General features: G+C 39.3%; 1 pseudogene; it reads right to left on the bottom strand.

The window, feature by feature from the left end:
- The window catches only part of LOC123936044, a 118,725-nt pseudogene that overhangs the window by 84,425 nt on the left and 18,439 nt on the right, over nucleotides 1-15,861 (bottom strand).

Below are 15,861 nucleotides of genomic sequence, written 5' to 3'. Positions count from 1 at the left end.
CTGCTTGAATTTAATTAGAATGGAAGTATAGATGATCATCAGGAAATTTTTAAGAAGGAAAAGCGAACTCTGGAAAATTGTAAACAAAATTCACTCATTCATTAAAAACAGCAAAAAAACATTTACTGAACTTGTAGACTATTCCTGACACTGCCATCACAGCAATGAGAGAAGTATACGAAAAGCTCTCTCATGAAGCTTACATGCTACTAAGGGAGATGGAAAAATAAATGAAGTCATAAATAGATAATGGGTAAGATACATCATCTTTTGAGTAACTTTAACTTGTCTTTTAAAAGCTCTTTCAAGTTATCGCTTAGCATTTTTCCCCCTTGGCTAATTAATTCCACTTATTCAACTCCCATCAGCAAAGCCTTGTAAACAGGCTATAGGCGTAAGGGATAAGTGAGTGGAGGCTCCCTTACCTTAAGTTGGTGGTATAGTTTCTTCAGTGCATTTGCTTCTTCTTCTGTATTAGGAGTAAGTCTAATCCCCTTATCACTGTAAGATGGTGGGGGGGGGGGATGGTGTTATTTACCTTTCAAAAGGAAGAATTTAGTCAGCTTTATATGCTTACCTTTTAAAAATCTAACTTTGCAGTTAGAAAGAGTAATAGCATAACAATGGACTGAACCAATACCAGCAATACTTAGAGGACCAGGTATTTTAACCAGTTATTTTTATTCTCAGCTCACATTTTTGTTGTTGTTTTATAAGATTCATTTATTTATTTGAGAGAGAGCGGGGAAAGGGGGAAGGGAGTAGGGAGAGGGAGAGTATCTCAAGCAGACTTCCTATTGATCATGGAGCCTGATCTCATGATCCCGAGATCAAGACCTGAGCTGAAATCAAGAGTCGGAGGCTTAACTGACTGAGCCACCCAGGAGCTCCACATTGGTCTTTTTTCCCCCTGCCTTAAGATTATTGGTTTTTCCATCGGTTTTTAAAGATTAAATATTCAAACTTAAGCAGAGAAAAGCCAAAAAACACAGGAACAATGGTAACAGGGACAAGGACTTTTATGAATAGCTCAGAGCAGATACCAAATAAGAAATTTCTGATGATAGGAGTTAACACACTCTTTTTAAAAACTTAATGAAGAGGTGCCTGGGTGGCTCATTTGGTTGGGCGACTGCCTTCAGCTCAGGTCATGATCCCAGAGTCCTGGGATCAAGTCCCACATTGGGTTCCCAGGTCCATGGGGAGTCTGCTTCTCCCTCTGATCATCTCCCCTCTCATGTTCTCTCTCTCAAATAAATGAATAAAATCTTTTAAGAAAACAAAAAAAAAATGCTGAAAAGGAATGTGACTTTCAATAAGAAACCATATGAAATTTATATACTATGGAAAAGTGCTTGTTCCGATTCTTCCTACACTGAGAACAGTAAAGATAAGCTCATCTCTATTGGCCATCTTATTTCTGTAGTACAGAGCTTCCCAAGTGCATATGGGGCCAAACTGGAGGACCACCAACAGTTTCATGTGTCCCACAAGATATCAATGGCTATAAAAATTTTTAAGTGATAAAAATTTAATTTTTTTTTACTGCTTAAAATTGTACCACAACTGAAATTATATCTGAACACTCTAAAATTTATTTCAGTAAAGATCTTGGATTGTTTAAGAAGACTGGATGAGTCGTGTTATCTGCCAGAGAGTTCTCTATAGTGGTGACTTCCCCCAAAGGTGTGTTAGACAGCAGTTATTTTTTGTAGTTATGTCATGCTGAGGACAGTTTGGAAAGCAAGCTCTAGTACATAATAAGCAAAACTGGTTCAATGTGTTTTGCATAGAGTGTAGGATTAATATCCTAATATGTTTTGCATAGAGTATAGTTATTAAGTATTTATTAATAGATTGGTATAAAGGAGATCATTGAGGATAATTGGTTTCTAGAGGAAATGTAAAAGTTCCCTGTACTAAATAGAGTGGAACAGGGATATATTTGTAAAATGCTGTAGAGGGTTATAAATGACTGAAGATAAAATAGATTATTAATACTACACACAGAAACACACACACACAGAGCACCCACAAAAACTCTAGAAGTTCACCCACAACTTAACTCTTCAACCTCAGGGCACCTGGGTGGCTCAGTGGGTTAAGCCTCTGCCTTCAGCTCAGGTCATGATCTCAGGGTCCTGGGATCGAGCCCCACATTGGGCTCTCTGCTCAGCAGGGAGCCTGCTTCCTCCTCTCTCTCTGCCTGCCTCTCTGCTTACTCCTGATCTCTCTCTGTCAAATAAATAAATCTTTAAAAAAAAAACAACTCTTCAACCTCAAAGATATACTGGAGTAAGGATGGAATATGCATACTTTTCCATGGTTTTACTACTTAGATGAATACCCGTGTCCAAGGCTAGGTAAGATTAATATGAAAGTCATTGAATCCCAAGGGAGACTTCCAGATTTGTTGTAAATTATTGGTTAAGGCTGTGCATTCATTTCCAATCACTTTAGCTTTGCTATTTCAAATGATCCTGTTTTATCTTTTTTTTTTAAAGATTTTTTAATTTATTTATTTGACAGAGAGAGAGCACAAGTAGACAGAGAGGCAGGCAGAGAGAGAGAGAGGGAAGCAGGCTCGCAGCCGAGCAGAGAGCCCGATTCGGGACTCGATCCCAGGACCCTGAGATCATGACCTGAGCCGAAGGCAGCGGCTTAATCCACTGAGCCACCCAGGCACCCCTGTTGTTTTATCTTTTTTACCTATGCATTTAAAGGCTCTTGGCTTGTTGATAATTTAGTATGCTTCGGGCACTACTATCCTAATAGGTCATTTTAGTTTCCTCAAAATCACACAAAAGCACCCTTCAGTGTCAATGCCATGAAGTCTATTTTTCCAGAAAGAATAAAAGAAAGTAGTGGTAAGGAACAATATCATCAAATCACTGTGAAAGAACTCCAAATATGACCTTTAGAATCTAAATGTAACTTACACCTTTTTTCTTTCTCATTCCTGGTACACAGTTCTCTGTCCTTTATTTTTCCTGGGTTCATCATATCCCGGCCTCTCCCACCTGACCCAATATAATTCTTGTCAGAGAAAGGCAACTCCACTGGGTGATACGGTTGTTTCTGAGGGATGGATCACTTGACAGTTTGCTGAAAAAACCTCCATCTGGGACCCTATCAGCTCCTCAAGAGTGCAAAGAATGCAATCTGTAGCTGTTTCAGTCATAGGAAGATCTTTTTTTTTTTTTTTTAATGATGGATAATTCAACCTGGCAATTAGTTCCTCTTCTGTGAGTATACGATAAAAGGTGACCATACCTAGGATAATTTACCTCTGAAAGGGATTACTCAAGCCCACGTTTATCACTTTTATCACAAAAAGTTCACTTCATCACAACTTGTAGAAATTCTCAGGTGTGACTTGAGAAATGTGTTTATTAATGTTTGATTCCTTATCAAAGAGCAGAGAATAAGGAAAGTTATTTAGGAAAACCCATGTAATGTATTTTGTAAACCCATAAATTTTATTAGACTAACCAGTAACCAAAACCAACAAGAGTACCCTATTCAGCATGCAATACCAAATACCCTCTAAATGCCCCATTTGTTCTATCAGACAGAAAGCTTGCTCTCCCTAGACCTGATAGCTTTTTTTTTTTTTTTTTGAAGTGGTGAACAGTAATTCAGTACTATGAACAGGAAGGTTTCAGCAAGTATAGCAGCTCCTGGAACTCAGAGATAAACTGGCTATGCACATCAAAGTTGAATGGAGAGGCGTTCCTAATAAATGATGCATTTTTTTCAACCGCTAGGTGGCAACATCAATTTAAGGCCCTTTGGCTACCCTTTGGGATTAAGTTGAGAGAATCAAAGATCTGCATAGGGACTGCTCGGTATTTACCCCAAAGATACAGATGTAGTGAAAAGAAGGGCCATTTGTACCCCAATGTTTATTGCAGCAATGGCTACGGTCCCCAAACTGTGGAAAGAACCAAGATGCCCTTCAACGGATGAATGGATAAGGAAGATGTGGTCCATATACACAATGGAGTATTATGCCTCCATCAGAAAGGACGCATACCCAACTTTTGTAGCAACATGGACAGGACTGGAAGAAATTATGCTGAGCGAAATAAGTCAAGCAGAGAGAGTCAAGTATCATATGGTCTCACTTATTTGTGGAGCATAACAAATAACATGGAGGACATGGGGAGATGGAGAGGAGAGGGAGTTGAGGGAAACTGGAAGGGGAGATGAACCATGAGAGACTATGGACTCTGAAAAACAACCAGAGGGTTATGAAGGGGCGGCAGGAGGGGGGGGTGGGAGGTTGAGGAACCAGGTGGTGGGTAATAGGGAGGACACGTACTGCATGGAGCACTGGGTGTGATGCCAAAACAATGAACACTGTTATGCTGTAAATAAGCAAATAAAAATAAATAAATAAATAAATAAATAAATAAAAAGATCTGCATAGGGGTTAAGTTTAGGGAGCCAACGGCAAGCAGCTGCTCATATGTGTATGTTTTTGTAAATCAGATATTTCTATGGGAACCTATGTAACATTTTCATAGGGAGCATAGATATTTTAAATCACCATTTAAGGATGTTATAAAAATGAAGAATATTCCAGATAACTAATCATCCAGTAATTCTGTATTCACTCATGATACACTTAAATTTTATCCTCTTGCCTTACAGGACAAATAAGGTTATGTTGCTATAATGCTAGCACCAGGTTGCAAGTTGATTACTGATCCCAATGCATAATAGCAACCACATGAATGCCCTATTAAACACGTTTAATCAATTTCAAGAGTATTGTTAAGTGCATAAGGAGAACATATGCACCCAGAGAAGAGTATTTGGCAAGAGAGTGCCTTCTCTAACCTTTTACAATCTGTCTGGGCTTCAGTTTCCTCATCAAAGGAGTGGGCAATAAACTAACTCTGTTGCCTTCGCGTTTTAAAGTTCTAAGACTATGCTGTTCAAAGCTGATGCCTGCCGTATTTATTACTATGTCTTGACTGCAACACCTACGGAAGAATGTGTTTTATGGGCAACTGGAGAGTCCTCAGACTTCTTTGGAAAGACAAAGATCTGAACCTCTAGATTTTGCCTTCTGGGTCTTGGCATGAACTTTCACTATTTGATTCCATTATTAAACTCTAAATTTCTTTGTAAATTACAGAACCAGTTTATAAATCTATGCTTGTAAAAATGAAAATATTACTGCAGATACAAAATAAAGTTCCCCTCCCAGTTCTCTTTCACACCAAACCTCCCATTGTCCTCTAGTGGCCATTGTTTATTTTTTGTGACCCATTCCTGACTCTTTTGCATTTACACATGTGCACACTCACAGGATGGTTTCACAGAAGTTTGTAATACTAATTTGCTTTTATTTTTTACTTAACATGTTAACTTTTAAAACACCATTTAAAATAAATGGCTGGATTTCCATTTGTCAATGTCTTATTTTGGAGTTTATGCCTATATTCATAAGAGACACATTTTAAAAAATAAACTTCTTATAAACCAAAAAGTTTTTTGAATCACCCTTGTTTGATTTTGATATCTGCATTAAGTTATCTTCGTGGAATTTGAAATTTCCCACCTTTGTAATATGCCTTGAAAAATTGAATGACACAGAAACTATGTCCCTGATTGTTTTGTAGACTACATCCATAAAATTATTCAAGGTGGGATGAACTCTTCACTTTTTTTTTGCAGTTGGGGGTTAGATATCTACTTTCTAAATTACTTTGTGGTCTATTCAGTTTTCTTCCAGGCTTTTGGAGTTAATTTTGGTAATTTACACTTCCTGGAAACCCATCCATTTTTTATATAAATTATAATAAATTGAAATGTCTTATAATTTAAAACATCTTACCTTTATCTGTATCTTTGCCCCCCTTTTATGCCCTAATGTTATTTGTGATTTTAAATACAAATTCTTTATTCAGACTTTCCAATGACTTTGATTTTTAAAACTCATTGCTTTTAGCAATGGCCATGGTCGCCAAACTGTGGAAAGAACCAAGATGCCCTTCAACGGATGAATGGATAAGGAAGATGTGGTCCATATACACTATGGAGTATTATGCCTCCATCAGAAAGTATGAATACCTAACTTTTGTATCCACATGGACAGGACTGGAAGAGATTAGGCTGAGTGAAATAAGTCAAGCAGAGTGAGTCAATTATCATATGGTTTCATTTATTTGTAGAACATAAGAAATAACACAGAGGACATGGGGAGATGGAGAGAAGGGAGTTGGGGGAAATTGGAGGGAAAGATGAACCATGAGAGACTATGGACTCTGAAAAACAATCTGAGGGTTTTGAAGGGTGGGGGGGGAGTTGGGTGAGCCTGGTGGTGGGTATTATGGAAGGCACGTATTGCATGGAGCACTGGGTGTGATGCATAAACAATGAATTCTGGTACACTGAAAAATTAAGAAAATAAAAAATTTTTAAAAACCTCATTGCTTTTATTGATGTTATATTTGTGTATGTGTGTGTGTGTATCATAATTTCTAATTCTATCTTTATGAATTATGTACTTCTTTATTTAGATCTACTTTGTTACTCATGTTTTGATAGGGAATATTTTTATTGATATTCAGATCTAGTGATTTGAAATCAGGTGATTTCAGGGTTTTGTAATTCAACTTACTTAAATTTTAAAAAGTCACCCATTTCTCCCACGCCCCATCCCTTGTCTCTGATAGCCACCAATCTGTTCTCAGTTTTTTGTTGTTTTTTTTTTAGGCTTTATATATAAGTAAGATTAAAGTGTTTGTCTTTCTATGACTAATTTCACTTAATACAAAGCCCTCAGGCTTCATTCTCATCACAAACAGCAAGATCATCCATTCATTCATTGATGGTCCCTGGGTTGTTTCAATATCTTGGTTATTGCATATAAATAATGCTGTAATAAACATGGCATGCAGATATCTTTTTGAGTTAGTGTTTTTTCTCTTGATAAACACTCAGAAGTGGAATTGCTGGATCATATGGTAGCTATACTTTTTATAAGAACCTCCATACTATTTCCCATAGCGCTTGTATCAGTTTATACTCCCCAAACAGCACACAAGGGCTTCCTTTTTTCCACATCCTTGCCAACACTTTTTGGTAAAAGTCATTCTAACAGAAAGGGGGTAAAATATCATTTTAATTTTGATTTGCACTACCCTGATGATTAATGATGTTAAGCACTTTTTATGTGCTTGTTGGCTATCTGTGTATCTTCTTTGGAAAACGTATCTAGATTTTCTGCCCATTTTTAGTGTTTGGCCACTGAAATGTATGAATTTTTTATGGTTTGCATACTAGCTGCTCATGGGACAGGTTGGTTTGCAAATATATTTCTTCCACTTGGTAGGTTGACTTTTCATTTTGTTGATGATTTTCTTTACTGTGCAGAAGCTCCATTTGATGTAACCTCCCTTTGTTTTTGCTATTGGGATCAGACTTAAAAAATCATCAGCAAGACCTATGTCAAAAGTCTTACTGTCTATGTTTCCTTTCAGGACTCTTATGATTTCAGGACCTACATTTACATCTTTAATTCATTTGAGTTAATTTTCATGTGGGTAATGGTCCAGTTTTATTCTTTTGCATATGGCTGTCCAATTTTCCCTACACTATTTATGGAAGAGATGGCCCTTTCCTCATAGTATATTCTTGGTTATTTTCTCATTATTGATTGACATATATGTGTAGGTTATTTCTGGGTGCTCTATTTTTGTCCCTTTGATGTAGGTATCTGTTTTTATGCCAATACTATGCTGTTTTGATTACTACAGCTTTGTGGTACACTTTGAAATCAGGGAGTCTGATGCCTCCAGCTTTGTTCTTATTTCTTGAAATTACTTTAGCTCTTTGAGGTCTCAGTTCATATAACGTTTCGATTTTTTAAATTCTATTTCTGTGAAAAATGCCATTGGTATTTTGATAGGGATTGCACTGAATCTGTAGCTGGCTTTGGGAAGTATGGACTTTTTGACCATATTAAACCTTCCAATCCATCAACATGGAATGTCTTTCCACTTATTTGTGTCTTATTCAAAGTTTTTCATTAATGTCTTATAGTTTTCTATATATACCTTTCACCTCCTTGTTTAACTTGATTTATAGGCATTTTATTATTTTTGATGCAATTGCAAATGGGATAATTGTAACTTTTAGTTTCTCCATAGTGAAGAGTTATTTTGAGGAATGTTAAATTCTACATATTCCTTTTAGTATGTTTAATTATGCTATTTAGATCTTCCATCCTTATTGTCAAATTTGACAATATTTTATTTTTTTATTTTTTAAAGATTTTATTTATTTGACAGAGAGGTCACAAGTAGGCAGAGACAGAGAGGGGAAGAAGGCTCCCTACTGAGCAGAGAGCCCGATGTGGGCCTTGATCCCAGGACCGAGATCATGACCTGAGCCAAAGGCAGAGGCCCAATGAGCCACCCAGACACCCAAATTTGACAATTTTTTTATAGAATTTTAATATACCTTTTGTGATTTGGGATTTGTCAGTTTAATTTAAAAACTCTTAATTCACATATTCTGATGATTTGTAGATATATATAAGTTCATGACTAGTGTATCTTCTAGATGGACTAAAGCTTTTATCCTAAAATGTCTCTAGAAAAATACTTCTATAGCTCATTTAATTCTGTTTAAATTCATTTTTGCCAAATGATTGGCTGGGACAGTTTTGCTTAGGTCTTCGTTATGTTTTTTTTCTTTTCTTTCTTTCTTTTTTTAACAGATGAGTTTCTTGGAAACATCATAAGGCTAGATTAAATTTTTTTTTAAAGATTTTTTATTTATTTATTTGACAGACAGAGATCACAAGTAGGCAGAGAGGCAGGCAGAGAGAGAGGAGGAAGCAGGCTGCCAGCTGAGCAGGGAGCCCGATGCGGGGCTCGATCCCAGGACCCTGGGATCATGACCTAGCGGAAGGCAGAGGCTTAAACCACTAAGCCACCCAGGCGCCCCTAGATTAAATTTTTTTAATTTAATAAGATTTTTCTCACTTTTTACTAGAGAATTTTACTTATTCACATTAGTTATATTACTTAATATGTGTGGGTTTTGTTTATGGTGGGTTTTTTTTTTTTTTGAACTAGCACAAGCAGGGTGGAGTGGGGGACCCAGAGGGTGGCAGACAGAGAATCTCCAGCAGGCTCCACCGTCATCATAGAGCCCCACTCGGGGTTCAGTCTCATGACCCTGAGATCGTGACCCAGGCCAAAATCAAGAGTTGGGTGCTCAACCAAATGAGTCACCCAGGTGTCCCTCTTTTTTATGTAAACTTAATATGCATAAAAATGTAAGGTGCATACATTATCAGTATTAGAACATGTATACATGTGTGGTTTTTATTTTTTATTTGTTATGGGTTCTTGCCTTTTCTCCTTTCCTTCTTTTTTGGAGTCAATTCTCTGCCAATTTTTACCTAGTAGTGTGCAAGCTATGCATCTTACATCTATTTTTTTAGTGAATTCTTACAAGTTTTGCAAACTTAATGTACTTCATGTCTAGAATTAAGTCTTTGTATTTCCCCCCTTGAAAAGATATATTTTTTCAGCCCTCCTCCCATGTTTTTCATTTTTGCTCCATGTTTTCTTAAAATCACCTAGATTTTTTGTTGTACATTATATCTAAGTGGTTATCTGAATTGGGTTCCTTCAAAATTCATATGTTGTATGTGCTATGGTGAGTGCTGTGAATTGTGTAAGACTGAAGAATCACAGACCTGTACCCCTGAAATAAATAATACATTATATGTTAATAAAAAATCATATGTTGAAGTCCTAAACTTCAGTAACTCTGAATGTGAATGTATTTGGAGATACGGTCTTTAAAGAGGTAATTAGTTAAAATGAGGTCATTGGGTTGACCCCTAATCCTACTGGACTTGTATCCTTACAAAAGGAGGGAATTGGGGCACAAAACTGCACAAAGGGAAAACACCATGAAGATACAAGAAGACGGCCATCTACAAACTAAGAAGAAAGGCCTCAGAAGAAATCAACTGTGCTGAACCATGCTCTCAGACTTCCAGTGCCAGAACTGTGAGAAAATAAGTTCCTATGGCTTAAATCACCCAGTCTGCAATACTTTGTTACCATAGCCCTAGCAAACTAATATATACACTGAAGATGATAGCTTAATGGCTATGTCCTCAGTCATTCCTTGATATTTGAATGACTTTAGTCACTTTGTTTCTAAATTCTCCCATCACTACATACATTAACTATCACAACATTCATTGCACTCACTGTAATTTTTTAGTGACTTATTTCTTAGTAAGCTCTAAATTCTGTATTAACAAGAACTCAATACATTTTGGTTTATTCTGTGGGAGTCATGTGAAAGTGTCTCTATAGAGTGATCTGAAGCTTAGCTTGTCTTGAGGAGTCTACAGATAGGTTAAATTTTTCTTTTTATATTGTTTTTATTAACATATAATGTATTATTTGCCCCAGGGGTACAGGTTTGTGAATCGTCAGGCTTTTACACATTTCACAGCACTCACCCTCCCCAATGTCCATAACCCAACCACCTTCTCCACATACCCCCTCCCCCCAGCAACCCTCAGTTTGTTTTGTGAGATTAAGAGTCTCTTATGGTTTGTCTCCCTCTCAATCCCATCTTGTTTCATTTTTTTCCTTCCCCATCCCCCAAACTCCCAACTCTGCGTCTCAAATTCCTCATCTCAAATTCCTCAGGGAGATCATGTGATAAGTGACTTTCTCTGACTTATTTCGCTCAGCGTAATACTGTGTAGTTGATCCACATCATTGCAAATGGCAAGATTTCATTTCTTCCGATGGCTGCATAGTATTCCATTTTATATATATAGATAGATAGATAGATCTATCTATCTATATATATATATATATATATCTCACATCTTCTTTATCAATTCATCCGTTAGACATATCTAGGTTCTTTCCTTAGTTTGGCTATAGCAGACATTGCTGCTATAAACATTTGGGTGCATGTGTCCCTTCAGATAACTACATTTGCATCTTTAAGGTAAATACCCAATAGTGAGACTGCTGGGTTATAGGGTAGCTCTTAATTGCAATTTATCTATCACACAGAGTGTAAAGTAGGAGACCACACCCATACATGGTAGAGACCTGGGGTGTCTACTTTTCAGTGATCTCCCATCACCCAAATCTCAAGTAGACTAAAACCTCCCTCCATTTCTCCAGCTATAGGGAGTTTTCCACCACACTTTGAAGTTCCCTTTCTTTTTATAAACTTGCTTGTAGGCTTTCTATATCTTCCTGTTATAGGCATTGGAATCCCAGCCTCAGACTTGGTAGTCCCTTTTCATAGTCCTGACCCCAGAACTACAGAGTATCAGCTTTTTCTTTGCATGTTAGCTGATGCTTTTTGCCTCAAAATATTTGGCATTTGGAAATTTCCCTCTTTCCCTACAAAGTTCAATTACCTAATAAAACAAATGGTAGGGCGGTGAAAGTCCGTACTCTGGAGACAAGTTGCCGGCACTAGCTGGGGGCACTTCAGGCAATGCTTTTCACCTCTCTGTGCCTCAGCCACTCTATCTATAGACTGGGGTTCCTGGTACTTAGTTCATGGGTTATTGTGAGGATTAAAGGGGGACACATGTTCAGTGCTTAGAATAACACCTAATACAGACTAAAGGCTATATAGAGGTTTGATCCTATGAAGGTTTTGAATTTTTGTGTATTTTCACTTTATCCAATATTTATACCTTAGGGTTCCTGACTATAACAACTCCGTCTTCTATGTTCTATTAGACTCTAATACATTGAATAAAATGTGTAAGATTCTTTTAAGAGGAAACTACTTGTAGCAGACATCCTGGATATCTTAAGAATGTCGGACTTGTCCAGTCTTCCTTTGAGGTATCATTTGCCTGGTATCTTGTAACTCCTTCCCCTGTAACCACACTTAATTTGACATCGAACTTAAAGGCAGCCAGTGGATGGTCATGGGGGATGACAAGTGAGTCCTGCCCAGTTGGGCTCACCCCACTTGACGGCGACTAACTGCTGATCTAGTCAGATCTTAGGGAGTTTACATTCGCAACAACAAAATAAATCATTTTTCAGTATCATGATTACCACCATGGCAAGGTTCTCAAGCAGGGATCATAGGCACTGGACACACTGCCCTTTGCAAATGATCTTTTAGGCTCCAGAGGCAGGTTTGGAAATAGTCTCCATTCTTCCTGTGTTTCCTATAATAAACTGCTATCATCTGATGTATCTGGAGCATGTCTTTTTTTAAAACCTAACAAATGTACTAGTGCTAAGAATATTTAAACAACAACAACAACAACAAAATATCTGATCTCCAAGTCACTGGATTTATCTTCTCCCATCTATTTCCTCTTCAGGTAGGGGGAAAAAAGAGTAAGGCTGGATTTTAATCCATGCTCTATCACTTGACCACATTGCTTAAACATTTAGAGCCAATGATTCCTAATCCGTAAATTGAGGAAACAATGTATTGATTTTTGCATAAGATTTTTGTGAGATTTATTTCATTTGGACACATTTGTTAAAATTACATTTATGCCTGGTATGGCAGTAGGTGCTAGGGATAGAGCAGTTTCTGCCAGTGATAGGCTTACGCTCATGGTACCAACAAGATATTGCCTGGTAAATGCTTAACTTGTTATAGACTCTCAATGAATAGTAACTTCTGTTATTATGTCTACAGGAAAACTATATTCTCCTCCTGTAGAATTTCAAGAGCTGAGAGCAGATGCTTCTCCAAGTATGTTCCACTGTGAACATTAGAAACAATAAAACACTATTTTATTATGGATCTATTTATCCTTTTTTTTGTTGTTTTTCCTGGTGTTTTTGTTTCTTGACCTTTCCATGGGTATTTGAATCTAATCATTGATCCATTTCTTAATTTGGAACTATTTCCTCTCTTCTCAGGCTGGCATCTCTTTATCACACACATTAGATGGTATTTTCTATAACAGCTACTGACAAATAGGACACTTTATATAAAATAAAAATGGAAAATTTCAGAATAAGTTCTGTATAGACATTTTCTCTATTGGTACAAGCTACAGAGTTTTGATACTTCTAAAGGCACAATTTCCCCAGCTGTAGAAAAAGATATCTAATGCCCTTCTTCAGAGGTATAAGACTAGATGACTGTTGTGGATACTGTTGGCTGCTCCTCCAAATCTATTTTCCCCTTCTTAAGCCCTAGCAGAAAGGGTTTGCTCTGATATTTTCACTCCATACCTTCATCAGGAATGGGTCTTTATCAGCCAATCAGAGCAATCAGTGCCCAGGAAACTTTGTTAGTGTGGAGATTAACATGTGTTATGAATTGGCCAAATCAAATTTAAGAGGAGGATTATTATTTCATGGTGGGGGGGGCAGTCATTTTCCTGTCAAATGTAAACAAGGAAATGAATAACTGTTTGCCACTGGAAGCCTGTAATTAGGAAGGGAATGAGCTGTAGAGTGAAGCAGATTTTATGGACTGTTGAGTGGGGAGAAAGAACGAACCTGGGTCTTCAGTAGTCTTGTTGAATCAAGCAATTAAGCTAGTCCTACCTCTAGACCTCCTGTTTTGTAATATAAAAATTTTACTGTATAGACCAGTTTGAATCAGTTTGAGTCAGCCGTCCTACTTGTAACCAAAAGGACCCTGAACAATAATGGTGATTTTACTTAGTTATTTTTAAGGAATGAGATAAGGAAACTATGGAATAACTAAATTCACTGTTAAATCAGTCCTCACAGGTGGAAAAACACATCCATGTTCTCTCCTCCCTGGACACCTTTCTCTAAAATACCCCTTTGATTTTGATGGCCACTCCGTGTGTGCTTTCAGAAGGGAATATAGACTTCTCTTGATTTAGATCTTGATTTTTCCAATGGATTTACTGATGGACTTCCAGTTCTCAGTGTAAATCCTCCATCAATGCTGTAATCAATATTCTAATGCACACTGTTAGGGTCCGTGATCAAAGGAAGAAGACTGATGCAAAGTGAAAGTCGAGCAAGACTTTATTTTGCACCAAGCATCAAAAATCAAACCGACCAGTCGGGGCGTCTCTTACAAAGAGGCAACAACGACCAGGACACAGACCTCGACGACGCAGCTCCCGACGACGCCGCTCCCAACTCCGCTACCCCAGGACCACCCTACCTGAGGACCACCCTACCCCACGACTACCCTACCCGACCACAACGCCTCCAGCGGCGCTGCTCCAGGGCAAGGCCGCTACCTCACCCCATGACTCCGCTACCCCAGTACTCCGTTACCCCACCACAACGCCCTTAGCGGCACCACTCCCCGGGGACACCGCTCCCGGCGACTACCCTACCCGACACCCACCCTACCTGACCACAACGCCCGCGGTGTCGCGGCTCCCCGGCGGCGCCCACCCTGCCCCCGGACTACCCTGCCCAACCACAACGCCCCCAGCGGCGCTGCTCCCTGGCAAGGCCACTTCCCGAGGACTCCGCTACCCCACGACTCTGCTAACCGACCACAACGCCCCCAGCGATGCCGCTACCCGACGCCCACCCTACCCGACGCCCACCCTACCCGACCACAACGCCCCACAGCGGCGCCGCTTCCCGACGACTCTGCTTCCCGTCGACCACCCTACCCAACGACCACCCTAATGGACCACGAAGCCCCCGGCAGCCGCTCCCTGGCGACTACCCTGCCCAACCACAACACCCCCAGTGGCGCTGCTCCCCAGCAAGGCAGCTTCCCGACGACTCCGCTACCCCAAGACTCCCCTACCCGTCCACACCACCCCCCCCTCCGCGAGGCGAGGCTGCTCCCCGGCGAGGCCCCTCTCCAATGATCACCCTACCCCACGCCTACCCTACCCGACCACAACACCCCCCGCGGCGCTGCTCCCCAGCGAGGCCGCTACCTGAGCACTACCTACATGACAAAGACGATGATGCTCCCCGGAGACCCGCTCGCCAACAACCAGGAACCAAGCTCGCAAGGACCACAACGCTCCCAACCACTAAGCCTAGGACTACTACCACCCGCACCTACTGCCAGCACCTCACAGACTAACCTTTATAGAGGTGGTTGAGCCCGGCCCACACACAGGTGGCCAATGAGATTGCAACAAACAGGTAAGCTGCCACAGTCATTGGTCAGCAATATGGGTGGCCAATTGAATTCCAATTCACCATAGCAAATATACGTGCACCTCACTGATTGGATGTCTCCACACGGCCTGGCCCGTCCCTATATCTGGGGTTTGCAAGTAAGTTCCTCCGGGAGGGGCAGGGTCAATTCAAGCTTACAATGAAATGGCTCTTTCTGGCTAACCAGGCCCTTACACACGCTAACTTTTGGACAGATGATTTCTATGAATAAGATTGATTTGTGCAAAGGTGCAAGAATCAGAACTCTTACTAGATTCTGCAGGATTATTTTCTGAGGAGTTAGTAGCAATTTCACATTTCCATCAGCACTGTGAGTTGGTTTTTTCCACAGCCTCATCAACATTAGTGAAACTCCAAAAAATTGAAAAAATGTTCAATTTTCTACTTGAAAAATGGCTTTTTTTGCTTTAATTTGCGCTTCTCTGGGAGTGAACTATACCTTTTTGTCTATGTTGGCTCTTTGTATGCCCTTTTCTGTAAATGGCCCTCGAGGATAAAATAACGTTCTTCCTCACACCATGTACAAAGAAAATTCCATGTAAGGTCCAAAGACAGTGGGGGGGGGCGACATTGTCTAACTGACATTTTAAGATAAATCTAAAACTGCAACAAAGCAGGAAGAATTAAGGTAAAGTTGAATTTATAGCCATTAAAATTGTTTATATTGTCTTTTGCCTGACAGAAAAGTCAAAACACAAATAAATTATATCAT

This window comes from Meles meles, unplaced genomic scaffold (genome assembly GCF_922984935.1).
Source record: "Meles meles unplaced genomic scaffold, mMelMel3.1 paternal haplotype, whole genome shotgun sequence".
NCBI classification, from domain to species: domain Eukaryota; kingdom Metazoa; phylum Chordata; class Mammalia; order Carnivora; family Mustelidae; genus Meles; species Meles meles.
This window is presented reverse-complemented; position numbering and strand designations above follow the sequence as displayed.